Source organism: Pecten maximus, chromosome 12, assembly GCF_902652985.1.
Source record: "Pecten maximus chromosome 12, xPecMax1.1, whole genome shotgun sequence".
Classification (NCBI taxonomy): Eukaryota; Metazoa; Mollusca; class Bivalvia; order Pectinida; family Pectinidae; genus Pecten; species Pecten maximus.
In genome coordinates this window covers 3,424,400-3,446,038 of record NC_047026.1, presented here as the reverse complement: position 1 = coordinate 3,446,038, position 21,639 = coordinate 3,424,400, and the positions used below count along the sequence as shown (strand labels likewise).

At 45.7% G+C, this 21,639-nt stretch overlaps 1 non-coding gene across 1 annotated transcript; it reads left to right on the top strand.

The window, feature by feature from the left end:
- The first annotated feature begins 644 nt into the window (after positions 1 to 644).
- Trnar-ucu lies at positions 645 to 717 on the top strand. The gene has a single exon. It is a non-coding gene; the product is annotated as a tRNA-Arg (tRNA).
- The last annotated feature ends 20,922 nt before the right edge of the window (positions 718 to 21,639 follow it).

Here is a 21,639-nt window from a genome sequence, read left to right as displayed (position 1 = left end):
GAGAACGTAACTGTTTACTCAGGATTAATTTGCTTTTGAAATTCACTGGGTTTTTAAAATAAACATTAGATTAACTTGAAGTGACCATTTGACGTATTGCGAGATCAAAAGTGGAGATTTTAGCTGTCATTCTAGGAATCTGGTGAAAGTTTTTATTTGACCTTAAGTGACCAATTAGCATAGTTTAAAGACATTTTAAGAATCCTTAAGGTTTTATCTAAACACCACTTCTGTCATCGATAAGACAGCCTTTTGTTGGAATAATAAAGGATATTTTAAAAGCTTATACCTTGAAGTTCATTCACCTTGAGTCGGTACACTTGAATTTTATATTTAAGTTGAATTCAATTTAATTTTCTACAAAGGACGTTTCTTGTTAAATGATAGGGGGTTAATGAATGACAAAAAAAAAATGCTAAAACCATGTTTGCCATGTTTTCCAGTTGGTATCAATAGGTATCTACTGGTGAAAAGGTGAACAAAATCAACTGCAATATTTTCTCTCTCCCCTCCCCCCCCCCCCCCCCCCCCCCCCCCCCCAAAAAAAATCGAGACAAAAAATACAATATATTAGTCTCCGTAGCGCAGCGGAAAGAACGTTAGTCCCCGTAGCGCAGCCGATAGCGCCTCGATATTAATATGTAGTCCCCGTAGCGCAGCGGATAGCGCGCTGGACTTCTAATCCAGAGGTCGCGGGTTCGAATCCCGCCGGGGATGTTGTTATTTTTTTTTTTTTTTTTTTACATTTTCTATGCACGATTTTGTAAATAAAACGAAAAGTCTACGAATCTTGAGTGGTATAATCGAAAGTTATGTGGTTTTCTCGGGTTCTCCATGTTAAATTTGAATCTATGAAAGTACATGTAGGTTCCATTGAGACTCATTTGGACTCGTGGACTATTTCGGCTGAATTTATACTAGTAACTGTTCTGTTAAATGGACAAGCCATTCAGGGAGTTTGACTAAACGTTCTGTGCTTTGAACGAGTTATTCCAGAATTTGGACTAACGGTTCAATAAGTTGGACAAGCGTTCCCGTAATTTCGACTGACCTCAGTCAGATGAGCTATTCCGTAATTTGGAGTAGCCGTTCTATGAATAAGACCAGCTATTCCGTAATTTAGAGAAGCAGTTCTATGTATTAGACGAACTATTTCGTAATTTGGAGTAGCTATTATATAAATTAGACGAGCTATTCCGTAATTTGGATTAGCCGTTCTATAACTTTAGACCAGCTATTCCGTAATTTGGAGTCGCCGTTCTATACATTAGACGAGCTATTCCGTAATTTGGAATAGCCGTTCTATACATTAGACGAGCTATTCCGTAATTTGGAATAGCCGTTCTGTAAGTTCTGTAGACGTTATTCCGTGATATGGAGTAGCCATTGTCAGTAGGGCTAAATTATGTGTCGATACAAAGAGTTACATTTAGATATCATATTTAGTTACAGCAGTAGTCCTACTAGATATTTTTAACTTATGACAGGGCCAATTCAATTTTAAAGCGGAACTTCCTGGTAGAGCTAAATGCTCTTTTTATATACCGGCCTAAAATTCTATATAAACAGTGGACCATTAATCTGATCAATTTATATGTATTATGAAGAGTAATGCCACTGTTTGGAACTCCGATAAAAACCATTAGGAACATTGCAAACTAACTAAATCTCAAATCTCGCGAGACTTTGGAATGTCAACGGTTACTCTCGTCAGGGATTTCGCTTATCTGGTAATTTATAAAAAAGAAATTCATTTTTGATGGCTATCACAATCAAAATGCAATTTTTCATTTTTAGAATATTGAATTAATCTTTATCCTACAGTCAGTGGTGCAGAAGGCTGTTTAAGCCTGGAGATAATTTTGCATAGAAAATGCCGTTTTATTCAATTAGCTACGACAGATGCGTTACCCACGCTGCACAGGGAATCGTTACATTGGCAATATTTTAGAGGCAAGATTAGAAAAGTAAATGTATTTATACGTATACGCATGCCTGAACATTTCCATTCCCATAGAATCAGACATACTACCAAATAAAAGGTCAGCTTTACTCGACCGTAACAATACGTATTAATCCTAACCTAATTTTATATATGACCGTCAAATACTTTTAGTAGCATCTTTCGGATAAATGATTATTTTCACACGCAAATGACATGTGATGCTGTGATGTTGAACTAGTACAGCTGGTGGGAATCACGTAGGAAGAATATTTGCTGATTGGAGAAACGTGTGAGGTGAGTCAAAGAGAGAGAAAAAAATCTGGTTAAAATGTTCAAGACCAAAAGGCCGAAAAAAAATTCCGAATCAATCCCGAAAAAGAAGCGGGCATTCCGCGTGATATAATTACCGGATTGTCTGCTTCGTTTCGTTTCGTTTCTTCTGTAATGTCACCTCCTGTGCAGGGTCTGGTATATGTTTTGAAACTCTAGGGATTTGCACCCAAAGCGCCGGGGTGAACCAGTATGAGTTATAGATTTAATTGATACATCGCAAGCGTTTACGATATATATACACAGGCACTGTATATATATATATATATATACTCTCACACACATATATATATACATACATATTTATGTATTAGGACGAATCGTAGTCGATTCATTTGCCAGGGAAAGCAGTGTGATCGTGCTACGTTGATTTAATTCCGGAAAACTCATTCGAGATGTCAAGCTGGCGGTCGATAACGTCAACATGTTGCTTATTAACCCGGCTAGAGTGGAAATCCAGACTGACAACGGAAACTGTTTACGTACGCAAAAGCCATCGGGTTTGTCAAAATAAAACAGAAAATTTCTGCATTAAAACCAATCAAAATGACTCAAATAGAAAACAAACTGTTCTTATCAGAACGTGTTTCATTATCGACATTTTGTAACCTCTCATAGTAATTAAAGCACACAGATGCCAATGGATTCAATACAAAATCTCATTTCTATTTAAGTTGGTTTATAAAAATGCAAAAGAATTTCAGTTTTTTCAAAAGAAAACAAGAATAACCAGTCCTGCGATTGAGAATGGTTATATTGAAGGATAAGTTCTCTTACAACAAGCTATCACCCAAGAAATACTGAAATGAAATCTCAAGACATTTGTGTTTTAAATGTGAAGTTAAGAATTACCACTGCAGGTCCGTGTGCGAGAAATAACATTTCAAACTCACTCTTCGTATTTGACGTCATAAACCCATTTGCGAAACGGGATGTCACATATGGAATTAGTTTAAAAAATGTGTTTTTTGTTTCTTTATTTCTTTTATTGTTTTGCTTTATTTATTAAAAAAAACAACAAACAAACAAACAAACTCACCCCCCCCCCCCCCCCCCGCAAAAAAAAAGAAAAAAGTATTTAGATAATAAAAAAAACCCCAATATTTTCGAGCTTGATCGCCCGCAGGTTTTTAAACATCCAACTACTACTGTACATGGATATAGCTCAGCATTTAGACATAATAATAAAAAAAAAAAATGTTCTAGCTTGACCGCCCGCAAGTTTTTAAACAGCCAACTACTACATTGGGTGCTGAGCTACATGGATGTAGCTCAGCATTTAAACATATATATATATATATATATATAAAAACAACAATTTCGAGCTTGACCGCCCGCAGGTTTTTAAACAGCCAACTACTGTTCATGGATGTAGCGCATCAATTTGTGCGCTAAGTGCCCGTATGTAACACAAGAAAACGGAATTCCTCGTGACTCGATACTGCTATACATTAACTAAAACATTACAAAGACCTGGGTGGCAGTGTACTCCGCGCTAATGTTTAGCTGTCGCTTACCAAATGGTCGTGGGGTAAGTTCGCATCAAATTGGAACAATAATGTTACTGAAGATCCGGATCGCGGCTAGCAGCCGTATCCTCGTGTTTATAAACCTCTCTGACCTCACAAGTACTGACACTTGGAATTTTAAGTGCAGACAATTGTTTTAAAAGGTGTGTGCAGTTAGGCCCACGTACAATTGTTCTCGTAGATATAATTACTTAAGAGTGTGGGACGCCTTCCCTTTGACGTAGCTAACCTGACGTAATCGGAAAATATAGACGCATTTTAAATTTTCATGTAATCTTCTTTCAGACCAATATGTTAAGAATGAATTTGGATCGAGCTATTTCCTGAGGAGCTGTAAGGCGAAATAACCAAAGCGAATACTTTAGAGACCAAAGAATTTATAACGCTATCCTGCATGCTTGTCAAATACGGAAAACAGGGTACTCCCCCATCAATATTGATAGAAACGGACGTTAAACTCACACAAAATGAATCCATATTGAAGCCGATGTGCTGAGAAGATAGGATAAAACACACCGATGAATGAAGTGCGTGAACTAGTTATGTTACAACGGAAACCCTTAGCGTACTTGGGTGTCATACTTAACCCTGGTCGTTAAGGGGTCGCTTCTGAGAGTGTTAGCCCTATCATCAAGTACTGTCATATGGTATAATTTAACCAATCAAATCTACAACAGAACCAGTCCATAACGACGAAGTGAAGTTACAGAAGATGGCTTTTATCCCCTCCACACTGATATCAGCTGTCATATGACGACCACTCAAGACTGGCCAATGGTCAAAAACTCGAGTATCCCGGAATCTTAGAAAAGGTCAAAGGTCATATTGATATTTACGGCCTAGTCCAATTTTGTGATATCGCTTATTTAATGTATATTATCTAATATGAAAAAAAAACTTCGAATTGGCGAGAGCAGCAGTGATTTTGAAATGTTGAATATAATATATCGGCAAAGAGCTTTTAAAATAGTAAAATGGCACCCATAGATAGTGCTTACAACAGACACACTCCCCAGATGACATGTGTGATATTTTTACATCAAGATTTTTAGATATAGCTGGGGAGTGTATACCGACAAAAATAGTGACAGTACGACCAAATGACAAACCTTGGTTTAACGCTAACTTAAGACGTGAAATTAGAAAAAGAGACAGACTTTTAAAATTTTTCAAATCAAATCGAACCTCCGCTAACCTCACTAACTTTCGGAAACAACGTAATCATGTGAATAATCTTAAGAAAAGCACTAAAGAAAGGTTTTATGCGGACATAAATGGCATTCTTGATCAATACTCTGTTTCGAACCCTAAACATTTTTGGAAAATTGTCCGCAGGCTAATTAAAACAACTGATACGGCCAACATTATACCTCCTCTCAGAAATGAATTTGGTCAAATCGAAATTACAGAAGACGGTAAAGCTAACACTTTAAATGATTACTTTGCTTCCATTTCTACTATCGACGATTCCAATACCGACGTGCCTGTTGTACAACTTAGGACGGACGCTACTCTATCTGACATACCTTTCAATTTGAACGACATTATCGACATCCTTAAATCGTTAAATATTAGTAAAGCTGTAGGTATTGATACCATAAGTCATCATATGTTAAAAAACACAGCACTATCAGTAGCTCTTCCTCTTTCTCTTATCTTTAGATCTTCTTTAGAAACTGGTATCTTTCCCAAACAATGGAAAAAAGCATTAGTAATGCCTATATTCAAAAAGGGGGATAAACAGGTAGTTTCAAATTATAGACCTATTTCACTATTAAGCACTGTTGGTAAAGTTTTTGAAAGATTGGTAGTGAAATATTTGCACAACTATTTATTAGATCATTCATTAATATATAAATATCAGTCTGGTTTCCAGCCAGGTCATTCGACAGTACATCAAATGATTGAATTATATCACACTTTATGCGAAAACTTAGAAAAAAAACGTCCTTCGTGTATAGTTTTTTGTGATATTTCAAAGGCGTTCGACCGTGTATGGCACAGGGGATTGGAAGTTAAACTAGCAAATTATGGCATTTCCGGAAAATTGTTAGCGTGGTTCAAAAATTATATTAGTGATAGACAACAACAAGTCTTTGTGGGAAATACGAAGTCTTTGGTTAAATCTACCAATGCCGGAGTTCCTCAAGGTTCTGTATTAGGCCCTCTTTTATTCATTCTATATATTAATGACATAGCTGATAACCTGGAAAGTCTTTGTAAATTATTCGCAGATGATACCTCCTTATTATACTGTGATACATCTCCTCAAACTATTGAAAGAAAAATAAATAACGATTTAGATAAAATTAAACACTGGGCTAGTAAGTGGTTAGTAAATTTCAACCCTTCTAAAACAGAGGCATTACTTGTTTCCAACTTTGAACTTGAATATGCAATTGAAATTAAGTTTAATAATGTAAATGTAGACTTTGTAGAAAATCATAAGCACCTTGGAGTAGTATTAAGTGAAAATTGTAAATGGAGTATGCATATAGAAAATATTTGTAAAAATGTGTCAAAACAGGTAAGTGTTTTACGAAAACTGAAGTATTTGTTAAATAGACGAACTTTAGACAAAATTTACAGAGCATATATTCTTCCTTTACTAGAATATTGTTGTGAAGTTTGGGACGGATGTACCCTCGGTGACGCAGACAATCTAGAAAAACTACAGTTAGAGTCTATCCGTATTATAACAGGTTTACCATCTTATGCAAGTAGGGTTTCATTATATTCAGAAAGTGGACTCGAACCACTAGTAAATAGAAGAAAGAACAGAAAACTACAACTTTTTTTCAAAATTCAAGCTAACCTCACGCCGAATTATCTTTCAGCTTTACTACCTCCTTTAGTGTCACAAAATGTAGAATATAACCTCCGTAATGCAAACCATTACTCCTTACCTAACTTCAGACTTCAACTTTCTAATAGTTCTTTTTTCCCGTCTACTATTCGACTTTGGAATAATTTAGACCCTGGCATAAGACAGAGTAGGTCAGCCCCAGCTTTTAAAAACTCTCTTCGTAAGCTTAATGACATAAATATCCCCTCTTATTATTTGTTTGGTGACAGAAAATCTAATATTTTGCATGCTAGATTAAGAACTAATTCAAGTACTCTAAACGACGACTTATTTCATGCTAACTTAATTGATTTTCAACTTTGTCATTGTGGACATTCTATTGAAAATGCATTTCACTTCTTTTTTATTTGCAACAAGTACATAGATCAGAGAATAAAGTGGTACCGTGAGTTAAATGATTTCATCCCACTGGACCTACAGCTTATTCTACATGGCAGTCATGAATTATCCAAAGCAGACAATGAAAAAACATTTCTGCACACTCAGAAATATATTCACGATACAAATAGATTTTGATTTTACATTTGTACTTTCTCTACCACCTACCTCTCTCTATCACTCCATTCGTGCAAGTCTCCCCATTTTAAAAAAAAATTTTTTTTCAACATATCTCTCTTCAGTACTTAATATATTTGATATATTGTGTTTTTGAAAAAGGGAAAAAAGAAAAAAATCATATATATATATGTAAATTGTTTAACCCCTTTAACTCTATCAAAGTCTGCGTCTTTTATCTTTCTCGACTCATATGGCACCTGGGAAACGGAAATATCAGAAGGAAAGGAAAGACCAAAGCGAAAGAAAACCGTGGCAGGGGATATGATGAACATTGAAAAGCTGAAAGTTACGAGTAGTGGATTGTGTACTTGTGCCATCTGGGTCGAGAAAAATCATTCACGCAGTCTTAAAAAAAAAAAAGATGTTTCAATTACTAGTGGAAATGTCTAAATTATTTCATAAAAGAATTAAAATGAAGGAGATGTCACATTCTTTTCACATACTTGCACCTTCTTACACCCCAGCCTTACCCTTCCCTTATCCACACTCCCACACTAAATAATTATTTTATTGTTAATGTCATCTTGTATATTTTGTATGTGTTATATAATATTGTATGGAAAGGGCTTGATATAAGTTGGAAAACTTGTGCCCAATCCTATTGTATATATTTGATACAATAAAATATGTTTAAACTAAATAGATAGTGCTTACAACAGCGCATGCGTACATAGATAGCACAGTTCCGAAACAGTCAGACAGGTGATATTGGAGTGAACGCAATCGGCTCTATTCGCACCGGGGTTCGAATCCTTCTCAACAAGCATAAGGAGTTCGAGAAATCTGCTAGTTACATTGTAAGTGCCTCATAATTAAATATACAAATACTAGAAACTATTCGGAGAAAACGGCGTGCATAGCTGCCAAGTGCACATCAAAATTTACCTATCTTTATACGTATCTGTGCCGCGTTGGTTTCCTCTCGTAAACAACTAAAACGATAAAACCCAGCGCTATATTCGACTGTTGTGGTCTTTGAAATGAATACGAAATTTAACTATTTAAAAAGATCATACACAAGTTTCAGTTATTTACTGAAAACACAGGAAACCGTTGTATCGCGATATCTCAACTCTTATCTTCTTCAAAGCCAGTCTGTCAAAGATGGTAATAGTCTGAAAAATATCTACGAAATGACTTCCATTTCAAAAAAGAAAACAGACGTAAAAATGAATAATTGTGTCTCCACTAAATTGGACATTCAAGGTGACAGATAAGCGACGCTGTGTACGACATTTTGACTGTCATTCTTTACAGCGGCTCATTTTCACGGGGCGATGACGTTCACTGCCGGCGGCAGTCAACGGGGGTTACATTAATGTCGCCACGGGGATCAGAAGGGTTACCGACACGCCGCCAGAGGTCAGGCCATCTGAACGTCACCCCGAGGATGACGTCCCCTTACCTGAATAAACACACGCCAGACGGCGCTGTGGTGGGTGAGGCCGTGTAGTGAAGACATTAATTATACAAGGTTTGCTAGTGATGTATATTAATTACTTGGGTAAAAATTTAAAAGAGCTATACGCTTATATAACAATAATGTTTGTGTTACTGCATCGTTTTGGATAACGGTATACCAAATAAGGAAACCTCGTGTTCCAAACGCAAGACTGAGTTTGACCTGCTATCGATCTCGATTACGTGTCATAGTTGAGTGATTTCGGGCTACAGCTCACTGCATACATGTTGTAGTTGAGTGAATTCAAGTTCACTGAATATTCGTTCCAGTTGAGCGAGTACAGATTCTAGTTCACTGGTTATAAAGACATCTAATAATTATTTTGACATACATGTAGTTAAGCAAACTGTTGTTATTGGAAATCAGAATGTTACTAGTGGAAAAATCGTCATAATGTATTCAAATAATTTTCCGGCGGGAAACTAAAAATATGATTCGGACAGAGTTAACCGCCTTGGGAACATTTTTTTGGGAAAGGACTACCAAATTTACAATTTCTCCACTCTATGTATTCGGTTCAAAATGTAGTTTCGGGTTATTGTCATTGCATATTGAATTACCCCACGTGCTTCCCCTCGTGTGTGATGAATGTGGTCATTTCATTATAAAGCGTCCAGCTGGTTCCCGAAAGACCGTCGATGTTGGAGTTACACGGCATTCGTTTTATTTATGCCACTGACAGCAAGTGTCGTCTGCTTCTTGTTGAGCACGAAGTGGGCTCTCCAGACCAGACTGGAGTTTAAGTTGGGTTGAATTAGGAATTGTGCTGTGTTTACACTTGTTTGGTTACAGAGTGAGTGAGAGAGAGAAAGAGCACGCGCGCAGGGACAAACGAAATAGAAGTCATCGTCTGGGAAGCTGTCATTTAGCTGTTCAGTACAGTAATGCCACGATATATCAAACATGGCACAATGGGACAGAAATTTATTAATGCATTGATACGTTGTTATTTTCAGGCGTTAGAGTCGAAACAAACAGACTGATAAAATATCACGAAAACATATATACATACATCAATGAAAATGTTATTTTACTTACAGAAAATATCTGTATATCTACTAGTCTAATCGATTTAACCAACAAATGGAAGGTGTAACCCTTGCACAAACAACTGTCGTCGGTAGTTACAGCGATAGAGTGCCTCTGTTAACATCTGACAGGTTTCTTTACAGTTTGGCTAGTAAAACAAATAGTTTTTCGATTACATTGAATTGTAAAACGTTGGGCGTTTCCAATTATAGATGGATCATGTTTTAAATAAAAGGACAAAGTTAGATTGATTATTGATTGAAGGAGCCAAGATAGTTCAGCCAGTAGAGTAAACTAACCTCGAATGAAATCCGAGATTTTGTTTTCGATCCCATCTCGGGTTTTTGTGTTCCTCCTGACAAATAATATCATGAACTAACCTGTGGCGGTTGTTTCCTTAAGGAATCACACTACTGAAATTACTGTTGATAGTACGTGGCAAGCCTCTCGAATGAGGTAGCCACCAGCTACTACAAGGAGACACCGTTAAGTTAAATGTTAATTTCCATTTATCTAGATATTAAGTTTAGCTTCCTTTAATATACGTACTAGATACCACGTGTTGAAATATCATATATGGACAAGCATTCTCCCGTAAGCTTTTAATAGAAACGGTTGGTTCTCCCCTTTTTAATGGTGTTACTTATCTTTCTGTGTTAAATGCATACTACTGATTTTGTGATAGTCCATTTTCTTGCCCGCTCATTCTCTGAACTCGGCTTATATTGACAACGTTTCCGAAAATAACAACTGATATCGAGCGGAAATGGTGAGAATTGTGAATGGGTATATGAATATTTAAAGATATCATGTTCACAGTTCTTTAAACTAAAAGACAAATAAAACTATAAACATTTGAAAATATCGATAGAAACATTCAGATGGTATTTGATAAGTAGTTTTTAATGTTTTACAAAACGTCGTATCTTTTCAACTAGAGTATTGTTATCTTATCTTATTTATACAAAAACAAAAAACATGTCCATTTTGAAAAGAGCGGCACAGCAGTAGTCATCGTCTGCTCCCAGCACCGCCACCATGGGTCTCCTTCCTTTATGCCAATTTCATTGTGCCCCTTGGCGAGTTTGCCACTCAAGTTATCTCGCCACAAACGAGATAGTACGAGATGTTGGTGTGAAGGTGTAATGGCTGCTGAGCAATGTCTTGGTGTGTTATCGGAATTCCTTCGATGTTTGGCGTCAGAGAAATTTCATGTTACTGTTTGTCTACCGGACAACGCAGAATCACAAATATATGTCTTTCTAAAATCTAAAATCACACCTGTGCGTGCTATCACTGAGCTATCAATCTCCTCCTATCGCTTAAACAATTCTACTTAAATGTTGTTCCATTAGCTTTATTTTACCCAATATTGTATCTGTAAAATCAGACTAGGTTTGTTTAACTTTTTACCAGTCTGTTTTCTCTGGTTTTTAGTCTCATTAAGTCCTTAATACCCATTTAGACTCGAAGCGTTAAAGTGCACGGGATGCAAAGAATCCCGAAAGCAAGAATTCATCGTTGTACTCTAACAAAGGTGATTTCGGTCTCTCATCAGAATCTTGTACTTTAATGAAGATAATCACGGTATCGTAATCGATCTTAAATTATATTTGAGAAATGAGAAGACGGTTCAGTTTAATTCTATTTTTTGAAGACAGCATATGAGTTTCTCCCCGATAATTACTGTAATGAAACACTCTATTATGGAACTACACGGGAACCCGCATGTTTCCCCATATTTAACTCTGATTGGGTCGTACATTTTTGAGAAAACGGGGTGTCATTTCGACTGGATGTAGGTACGGGCGATGTATTATTGACGTTTCAACAAGATCATTTCATTTGAAAGTTGAAGGGAGAGGCGAGAATGTATGAGAGAGAAGTGACAAGGGCGAGGGAACAGAGGAGGGAGGTTAAATAGTGAGGGGACGGAGGAGAGAGGTTAACGAGTGAGGGGTACTGAGGAGGGAGGTTAATGAGTGAGGGGACGGAGGAGGGAGGTTAAAGGGTGAGTTAACAGTGATGGACGTAAGAGTAAACGTAGACTCGAAGGTTAAGGAGGGAGAGAGGGAGTATAGTGAGGGCAACAGAGTTAATGAGGGACGGAGAGAGTTAATATAGGAGAAGAGAGAGGTTTAAAGTGAGGGGACAGCAGAGGTTAAACGAAGGGGCAGAAGTTATTAGATGACGGGACCACAGGTGCAGAGTTAAGAGTGAGGGGACTGAGGAAGGGGGTTTGAGTGGGAGGCGAGAGTTGAGGTTTTCAGAAAGTAGATCCGAAGTGAGTTAATGAGTGAGGGCGGAGGCAGGGAGGTTACATAGGTGCGAGGGACGGAAAGGAAGGTTAAAGGTGAGGGCGGAGGAGGAGGTTAATGAAGATGAGGGGATCGGAGAGGAGGTTGTTAAAGAGTGAGGGGACGGAGGAGGGAGGTTTACAAAGTGAGTGGACGGAGGAGGGAGGTAAGAGTGAGGGGACGGAGAGAGAGTAGTTAAAAGTGAGGGACGGAGGAGGGAGGTTAAAGAGTGAGGGGACGGAGGAGGGAGGTTAAAGAGGTGAGGGGACGGAGGAGGAGAGGTTAAGAGTGAGGGGACGGAGGAGGGAGATTAATGAGTGAGGGGACGGAGGAGGGAGGTTAATGAGTGAGGGGACGGAGGAGGGAGGTTAAAGGGTGAGGGGACGGAGGAGAGAGGTTAATGAGTGAGGGGACAGGAGGAGAGAGGTTAATGAGTGAGGGGACGGAGGAGGGAGGTTAAAGAGTGAGGGGACGGAGGAGAGAGGTTAATGAGTGAGGGGACGGAGGAGGGAGGTTAATGAGTGAGGGGACGGAGGAGGGAGGTTAAAGAGTGAGGGGACGGAGGAGGGAGGTTAAAGAGTGAGGGGACGGAGGAGAGAGGTTAATGAGTGAGGGGACGGAGGAGGGAGGTTAAAGAGTGAGGGGACGGAGGAGGGAGGTTAATGAGTGAGGGGACGGAGGAGGGAGGTTAAAGAGTGAGGGGACGGAGGAGGGGAGGTTAAGGTGAGGGACGAGGAGGGAGGTTAATAGAGTGAGGGGACGGAGGAGGGAGGTTAAAGAGTGAGGGGACGGAGGAGAGGAGGTTAAAGAGTGAGGGGACGGAGGAGGGAGGTTAAAGGTGGAGGGGACGGAGGAGGAGTTAAGAGTGAGGGACGGAGGAGGAGGTAAGAGTGAGGGGACGGAGGGGGAGGTTAAAGAGTGAGGGACGGAGGAGGGAGGTTAAAGAGTGAGGGGACGGAGGAGGGAGGTTAAAGGGGAGGGGAGGAGGAGGGAGGTTAAAGAGTGAGGGGACGGAGGAGGGAGGTTAAAGAGTGAGGGGACGGAGGAGAGGTTAAAGAGTGAGGGGACGGAGGAGGGAGGTTAATGAAGGGGAGAGGGGACGGAGGAGGGAGGTTAAAGAGTGAGGGGACGGAGGAGAGGAGGTTAAGAGTGAGGGGACGGAGGAGGGAGGTTAAAGAGTGAGGGGACGGAGGGAGGAGGGTTAAAGGTGGCGAGGGGGTAGGATGGGAACGGAGGAGGGTAAGAGTGAGGGACGGAGGAGGGAGGTTTAAGGGTGAGGGACGGAGGAGAGAGGTTAATGAGTGAGGGGACGGAGGAGGGAGGTTAAAGAGTGAGGGGACGGAGGAGAGGAGGTTAAAGGTGAGGGGACGGAGAGGGAGGTTAAAGAGTGAGGGGACGGAGGAGGGAGGTTAAAGAGTGAGGGGACGGAGGAGGGAGGTTAATGAGTGAGGGGACGGAGAGGGAGAATGAGTGAGGGGTCGGAGGAGAGAGGTTGAAGAGTGAGGGGACGGAGGAGGGAGGTTAAAGGAGTGAGGGGGACGGAGGAGGTAGGTTAAAGAGTGAGGGGACGGAGGAGAGAGTTAAAGAGTGAGGGGACGGAGGAGGGAGTGTTAAAGAGTGAGGGGATCGGAGGAGGGAGGTTAAAGGAGTGAGGGGACGGGAGGAGGGAGGGTTAAGAGTGAGGGACGGAGGAGGGAGGTTAAAGGAGTGAGGGACGGAGGAGAGAGGTTAAAGAGTGAGGGGACGGAGGAGGAGAGGTTAAAGAGGTGAGAGGGGACGTAGAGGAGGGAGGGGAGGTTAAAGGTGAGGGGACGGAGGAGGGAGGTTAAAGAGTGAGGGGACGGAGGAGGGAGGTTAAAGAGTGAGGGGACGGAGGAGAGAGGTTAAAGAGTGAGGGGACGGAGGAGAGAGGTTAAAGAGTGAGGGGACGGAGGAGGGAGGTTAAAGAGTGAGGGGACGGAGGAGGGAGGTTAAGAGTGAGGGGGAGGGAGAAGGGAGGGGAGGAGGGAGGTTAAAGAGTGAGGGACGGAGGAGGGAGGTTAAAGGGTGAGGGGACGGAGGAGAGGTTAAAGAGTGAGGGGACGGAGGAGGGAGGTTAAAGAGTGAGGGGACGGAGGAGGGAGGTTAAAGGGTGAGGGACGGAGGAGAGGTTAAAGAGTGAGGGGACGGAGGAGGGAGGTTAAAGAGTGAGGGGACGGAGGAGAGGAGGTTAAAGAGTGAGGGGACGGAGGAGGGAGGTTAAAGGGTGAGGGGACGGAGGAGGGAGGTTAAAGAGTGAGGGGACGGAGAGGGAGGTTAAAGAGTGAGGGGACGGAGGAGGGAGGTTAAAGAGTGAGGGGACGGAGGAGAGAGGTGAAAGAGTGAGGGGACGGAGGAGGAGGTTAAGGTGAGGAGGAGAGGGAGGAGGTGGGGGACGGAGGAGGGAGGTTAATGAGTGAGGGGACGGAGGAGGGAGGTTAAAGAGTGAGGGGACGGAGGAGGGAGGTTAAAGAGTGAGGGGACGGAGGAGGGAGGTTAAAGAGTGAGGGGACGGAGGAGGGAGGTTAAAGGGTGGAGAGGAGGAGGTTAAAGAGTGAGGGAGGAGGAGGGAGGTTAAAGGTGAGGGGACGGAGGAGGAGGTTAAAGAGTGAGGGGACGGAGGAGAGAGGTTAAAGAGTGAGGGGACGGAGGAGGGAGGTTAAAGAGTGAGGGGACGGAGGAGGGAGGTTAAAGAGTGAGGGGACGGAGGAGAGAGGTTAAAGAGTGAGGGGACGGAGGAGGGAGGTTAAAGAGTGAGGGGACGGAGGAGGGAGGTTAAAGAGTGAGGGGAGAGGAGGAGGAGGGAGGTAAAGGTGAGGGGACGGAGGAGGGAGGTTAAGAGTGAGGGGACGGAGGAGGGAGGTTAAAGAGTGAGGGGACGAGGAGGTAAAGTAGGCGAGAGGAGGTTAAGAGTGAGGGGACGGAGGAGGGAGGTTAAGAGGGAGGGAGAGGAGGGAGGTTTAAAGAGTGAGGGGACGGAGGAGGAGGTTAAGAGTGAGGGGACGGAGAGAGGAAGAGGTTAATAGAGTGAGGGGACGGAGGAGGGAGGTTAAAGAGTGAGGGGACGGAGGAGGAGGTTAAAAGAGTGAGGGGACGGAGGAGGGAGGTTAAAGAGTGAGGGGACGGAGGAGAGAGGTTAAAGAGTGAGGGGACGGAGGAGAGAGGTTAAAGAGTGAGGGGACGGAGGAGGGAGGTTAAAGAGTGAGGGGACGGAGGAGGGAGGTTAAAGAGTGAGGGGACGGAGGAGGGAGGTTAAAGGGTGAGGGGACGGAGGAGAGAGGTTAATGAGTGAGGGGACGGAGGAGGGAGGTTAATGAGTGAGGGGACGGAGGAGAGAGGTTAAAGAGTGAGGGGACAGAGGAGGGAGGTTAAAGTGGGGGAGGGGGAAGGGGAAGGAGAGGAGGTTAAGAGTGAGGGGACGGAGGAGGGAGGTTAAAGAGTGAGGGAGGAGGAGGTAATGAGGGGACGAGGGGGAGGTTAAAGAGTGAGGGGACGGAGGAGGAGGTTAAGAGTGAGGGGACGGAGAGGAGGAGAGGTTAAAGAGGTGAGGGGAGCGGAGGAGGGAGGTTAAGAGGAGGGACGGAGAGGAGGTTAGGGGAGGGACGGAGGAGAGAGGTTAGAGTGAGGGGACGGAGGAGGGAGGTTAAAGAGTGAGGGGACGGAGGAGAGAGGTTAAAGAGTGAGGGGACGGAGGAGGGAGGTTAAAGAGTGAGGGGACGGAGGAGAGAGGTTAAAGAGTGAGGGGACGGAGGAGGGAGGTTAATGAGTGAGGGGACGGAGGAGAGAGGTTAAAGAGTGAGGGGACGGAGGAGAGGAGGTTAAGAGTGAGGGAGGAGGAGGAGGTAAAGAGGAGGGGACGGAGGAGGGAGGTTAAAGGGTGAGGGGACGGAGGAGAGAGGTTAAAGAGTGAGGGGACGGAGGGGGAGGTTTAAAGAGTGAGGGGACGGAGGAGGGAGGTTAAAGAGTGAGGGGACGGAGGAGGGAGGTTAAAGAGTGAGGGGACGGAGGAGAGAGGTTAAAGAGTGAGGGGACGGGAGGGAGGTTAAGAGTGAGGGAGGAGGAGAGGTTAAAGAGGGAGGGGACGGAGGAGGGAGGTTAAAGAGTGAGGGGACGGAGGAAGGGAGGTTGAAAGGAGTGGAGGGGACGGAGGAGGGAGGTTAAAGAGTGAGGGGAGGAGGAGGGGAGAGAGGTTAAGAGTGAGGGGACGGAGGAGGGAGGTTAAAGAGTGAGGGGACGGAGGAGGAGGTTAAAGGAGTGAGGGGACGGAGGAGGGAGGTTAAAGAGTGAGGGGACGGAGGAGAGGAGGTTAAAGAGTGAGGGGACGGAGGAGGGAGGTTAAAGAGTGAGGGGACGGAGGAGGGAGGTTAAAGAGTGAGGGGACGGAGGAGGGAGGTTAAAGAGTGAGGGGGACGGAGGAGGAGGTTAAAGAGTGAGGGGATGGAGGAGGGAGGTTAAAGAGTGAGGGGACGGAGGAGGGAGGTTAAAGAGTGAGGGGACGGAGGAGGGAGGTTAATGAGTGAGGGGACGGAGGAGGGAGGTTTAAAGAGTGAGGGGACGGAGGAGGAGGTTAAAGGAGTGAGGGGACGGAGGAGGGAGGTTAAAGAGTGAGGGGACGGAGGAGGGAGGTTAAAGAGTGAGGGGACGGAGGAGGGAGGTTAAAGAGTGAGGGGACGGAGGGAGGGAGGTTAATGAGTGAGGGGACGGAGGAGGGAGGTTAAAGAGTGAGGGGACGGAGGAGGAGTTAAAGGTGAGGGGAAGGAGGGTTAAGGTGAGGGAGGAGGAGAGTTGAGTGGGACGGAGGAGGGAGGTTAAAGGGTGAGGGACGGAGGAGGGAGGTTAAAGAGTGAGGGGACGGAGGAGGGAGGTTAAAGAGTGAGGGGACGGAGGAGGGAGGTTAAAGAGGGAGGGACGGAGGAGGGAGGTTAATGAGTGAGGGGACGGAGGAGGGAGGTTAAAGAGTGAGGGAGGAAGGAGGAGTTAAAGAGTGAGGGGACGGAGGAGAGAGGTTAAAGAGTGAGGGGACGGAGGAGGAGGTTAAAGGTGAGGGGACGAGGAGGGAGGTTAAAGAGTGAGGGGACGGAGGAGAGGAGGGAGTGATGGTACGGAGAGAGGTAAGAGGTGAGGGGACGGAGGAGGGAGGTTAAAGAGGGAGAGGGAGAGGGAGGGAGGGGGAGGTTAAAGAGTGAGGGGACGGAGGAGGGAGGTTAAAGAGTGAGGGGACGGAGGAGGGAGGTTAAAGAGTGAGGGGACGGAGGAGGGAGGTTAAAGAGGTGAGGGGACGGAGGAGAGAGGTTAAAGGTGAGGGGAGGAGGAGGGAGGTTAAAGAGTGAGGGGAGGAGGAGGGAGGTTAAGAGTGAGGGGAGGAGGAGGGGGTTAAAGAGTGAGGGGACGGAGGAGGGAGGTTAAGAGTGAGGGGAGGAGGAGAGGGGTTAAAGGGTGAGGGGACGGAGGAGGGAGGTTAAAGAGTGAGGGGACGGAGGAGGGAGGTTAAAGAGTGAGGGGACGGAGGAGAGAGGTTAAAGAGTGAGGGGACGGAGGAGGGAGGTTAAGAGTGAGGGGACGGAGGAGGGAGGTTAAGGTAAGAGAGGTTAAAGAGGGACGGAGGAGGAGGAGGTTAAAGAGTGAGGGGACGGAGGAGAGAGGAAAGGTGAGGACGGTAGAGGAGTGAGTGAGGGGACGGAGGAGGGAGGTTAAAGGGTGAGGGGACGGAGGAGGGGAGGTTAAAGAGTGAGGGGACGGAGGAGAGAGGTTAAAGAGGGGGGGGAGAGAGGGAGGTTAAAGGAGGAGGAGAGGGGAGGTTAAAGAGTGAGGGGACGGAGGAGGGAGGTTAAAGAGTGAGGGGACGGAGGAGGGAGGTTAAAGAGTGAGGGGACGGAGGAGGGAGGTTAAAGAGTGAGGGGACGGAGGAGGGAGGTTAAAGAGTGAGGGACGGAGGAGGGAGGTTAAGAGTGAGGGGACGGAGGAGGGAGGTTAAAGAGTGAGGGGAGGAGGAGGGAGGTTAATGAGTGAGGGGACGGAGGAGGGAGGTTAAAGAGTGAGGGGACGGAGGAGGGAGGTTAAAGAGTGAGGGGACGGAGGAGGGAGGTTAAAGGGTGAGGGGACGGAGGAGGGAGGTTAAAGAGTGAGGGGACGGAGGAGGGAGGTTAATGAGTGAGGGGACGGAGGAAGGAGGTTAAGGTGAGGGGACGGAGGAGGGAGGTAAAGGTGAGGGGACGGAGGAGGGAGGTTAAAGAGTGAGGGGAGGAGGAGGGAGGTTAAAGAGTGAGGGGAGGGAGGAGGGAGGTTAAAGAGTGAGGGGAAGAGGAGGGAGGTTAAAGAGTGAGGGGACGGAGGAGGGAGGTTAATGAGTGAGGGGAGGAGGAGGGAGGTTAAGAGTGAGGGGACGGAGGAGGGAGGTTAATGAGTGAGGGGACGGAGGAGGGAGGTTAAAGAGTGAGGGGACGGAGGAGGGAGGTTAAAGAGTGAGGGGACGGAGGAGGGAGGTTAAAGAGTGAGGGGACGGAGGAGGGAGGTTAAAGGGTGAGGGGACGGAGGAGGGAGGTTAAAGAGTGAGGGGACGGAGGAGGGAGGTTAAAGAGTGATGGGGACGGAGGAGAGAGGTTAAAGGGTGAGGGGATGGAGGAGGGAGGTTAAAGAGTGAGGGGACGGAGGAGGGAGAGAGGTTAATGAGTGAGGGGACGGAGGAGGGAGGTTAAAGGGTGAGGGGACGGAGGAGAGAGGTTAAAGGGTGAGGGGACGGAGGAGAGAGGTTAAAGAGTGAGGGGACGGAGGAGAGAGGTTAAAGAGTGAGGGGACGGAGGAGAGAGGTTAAAGAGTGAGGGGACGGAGGAGAGAGGTTAAAGAGTGAGGGGACGGAGGAGAGAGGTTAAAGAGTGAGGGGACGGAGGAGGGAGGTTAAAGGGTGAGGGGACGGAGGAGAGGGTTAATGAGTGAGGGGACGGAGGAGGGAGGTTAATGAGTGAGGGGACGGAGGAGGGAGGTTAAAGAGTGAGGGGACGGAGGAGGGAGGTTAAAGAGTGAGGGGACGGAGGAGGGATGGTTAAAGGGTGAGGGGACGGAGGAGGGAGGTTAAAGGGTGAGGGGACGGAGGAGGGAGGTTAAAGAGTGAGGGGACGGAGGAGGGAGGTTAAAGAGTGAGGGGACGGAGGAAGGAGGTTAAAGGGTGAGGGGACGGAGGAGGGAGGTTAAAGAGTGAGAGGACGGAGGAGGGAGGTTAAAGGGTGAGGGGACGGAGGAGGGAGGTTAAAGGGTGAGGGGACGGAGGAGGGAGGTTAAAGAGTGAGGGGATGGAGGAGGGAGGTTAAAGAGTGAGGGGACGGAGGAGGGAGGTTAAAGAGTGAGGGGAGGGAGGAGGGAGGTTAATGAGTGAGGGGACGGAGGAGAGAGGTTAATGAGTGAGGGGACGGAGGAGGGAGGTTAAAGAGTGAGGGGACGGAGGAGGGAGGTTAAAGAGTGAGGGGACGGAGGAGGGAGGTTAAAGAGTGAGGGGACGGAGGAGGGAGGTTAAAGAGTGAGGGGACGGAGGAGGGAGGTTAAAGGGTGAGGGGACGGAGGAGAGAGGTTAAAGGGTGAGGGGTCGGAGGAGGGAGGTTAAAGAGTGAGGGGACGGAGGAGGGAGGTTAAAGAGTGAGGGGACGGAGGAGGAGAGGTTAAAGGGTGAGGGGACGGAGGAGGGAGGTTAAAGGGTGAGGGGACGGAGGAGAGAGGTTAAAGAGTGAGGGGATGGAGGAGGGAGGTTAAAGAGTGAGGGGATGGAGGAGGAGGTTAAAGAGTGAGGGGACGGAGGAGAGAGGTTAAAGAGGTGAGGGGACGGAGGAGAGAGGTTAATGAGTGAGGGGACGGAGGAGGGAGGTTAAAGGGTGAGGGGACGGAGGAGGGAGGTTAATGAGTGAGGGGACGGAGGAGAGAGGTTAAAGAGTGAGGGACGGAGGAGGGAGGTTAAAGAGTGAGGGGAGGAGGAGGGAGGTTAAAGAGTGAGGGGACGGAGGAGGGAGGTTAAAGGGTGAGGGGACGGAGGAGGGAGGTTAAAGAGTGAGGGGACGGAGGAGAGAGGTTAAAGAGTGAGGGGACGGAGGAGGGAGGTTAAAGAGTGAGGGGACGAGGAGGAGGTGTAAAGAGTGAGGGGAGGAGGAGAGAGGTAAGAGTGAGGGGGGGGGAGGAGGAGAGTGAGGGAGGGGAGGGAGGGGAAGGTTAAGGAGTGAGGGGTACTGAGGAGGGAGGTTAATGAGTGAGGGGACGGAGGAGAGAGGTTAAAGAGTGAGGGGACGGAGAAGGGAGGTTAAAGAGTGAGGGGACGGAGGAGGGAGGTTGAAGAGTGAGAGGACGGAGGAGGGAGGTTGAAGAGTGAGAGGACGGAGGAGGGAGGTTGAAGAGTGAGGGGACCAAGGAGAGAGGTTAATGAGTGAGGGGACGGAGCAGGGAGGTTAAAGAGTGAGGGGACGGAGGAGAGAGGTTAAAGAGTGAGGGGGGGGGGGGGGGGGGGACGGAGGTTAACGAGTGAGGGGTACTGAGGAGGGAGGTTGAAGAGTGATGGAATAGAGGAGGGAGGTTGAAGAGTGAGGGGACGGAGGAGAGAGGTTAATGAGTGAGGGGCACTGACGAAGGAGGTGGAAGAGAAAGGAGACAGGGAGAAAGATGGAAGAATGAGGGAAACTGAGGAGGAAGATTAAGGAGTGGGGGCACTGAGGAGAGAGGTTAAAGAGTGAGCGACATATACGAGGAAAATGGAAGAGTGTGGGGACGGAGGAGAGACGTGAACGAGTGAGGGGCACTGAGGAGGGAGTTGGAAGAGTTGAGGGGAGAGAGGAGAGAGATGAAATGGTAAGGGAGTAGAAAAGGGAACTTGAAGAGTAAGGAGACGGAAAATGAGGGAACCGAGGAAAGGCGCCAAAGAGCGAGAGAACATACAATAGGATAGGTATGAGGGAGGGGTTCAGAAGAGGGAGATGGAAGAGTGAGGAGGCAGAGGAGGAAAGTGGAAGTGTGAGGGGCAGAGGAGAGAGGTGGGGGAATGAGGCAGCAATTGAAAGTGATGGCAGCAGAGTGAAAGAGCAGCGGAAAGAGGTGGAAGGGTGAGGAGACAGAGGAGAGAAGTGGAAGTGTTAGGGGGCAGAATTGGGAGGTTGAAGTCTTTGGGGGCAGAGGAACGTGAACATCTTATAAATTTCATAGGTAGCGAAGTAACACTTCATACCCCTCAACAGAGTCAGAACATGGTCCGGACTAATGGAAGTATATATCCGGTAATAATAAATGCATCAATTAATGAATTTATCTATTTAACCTAAAAACTTGTGATTAGAAGAAACCAAAATTAATCGTTAAACCAGCTATCGACATCAATATATCACTGATTGTAGTTTGAATTTTATTGAATATTGATTCCTAATTTTGAGTGTCTAATTCGCATATGATTCAAGGTGGCATTGTGATGCAAAATTAGACAATAGTTTGTTTATATACATTTTAATATTATTACATGTATATTCTTAAAAACAATCGCTTCGGCCATAAGTTTATTTTATAGCGTTTAAATATAATAGGAAGTCACGTGACATTTGTCAATACGACATAACGAAAGAGGAATTTTAAGATTTATTACTTTC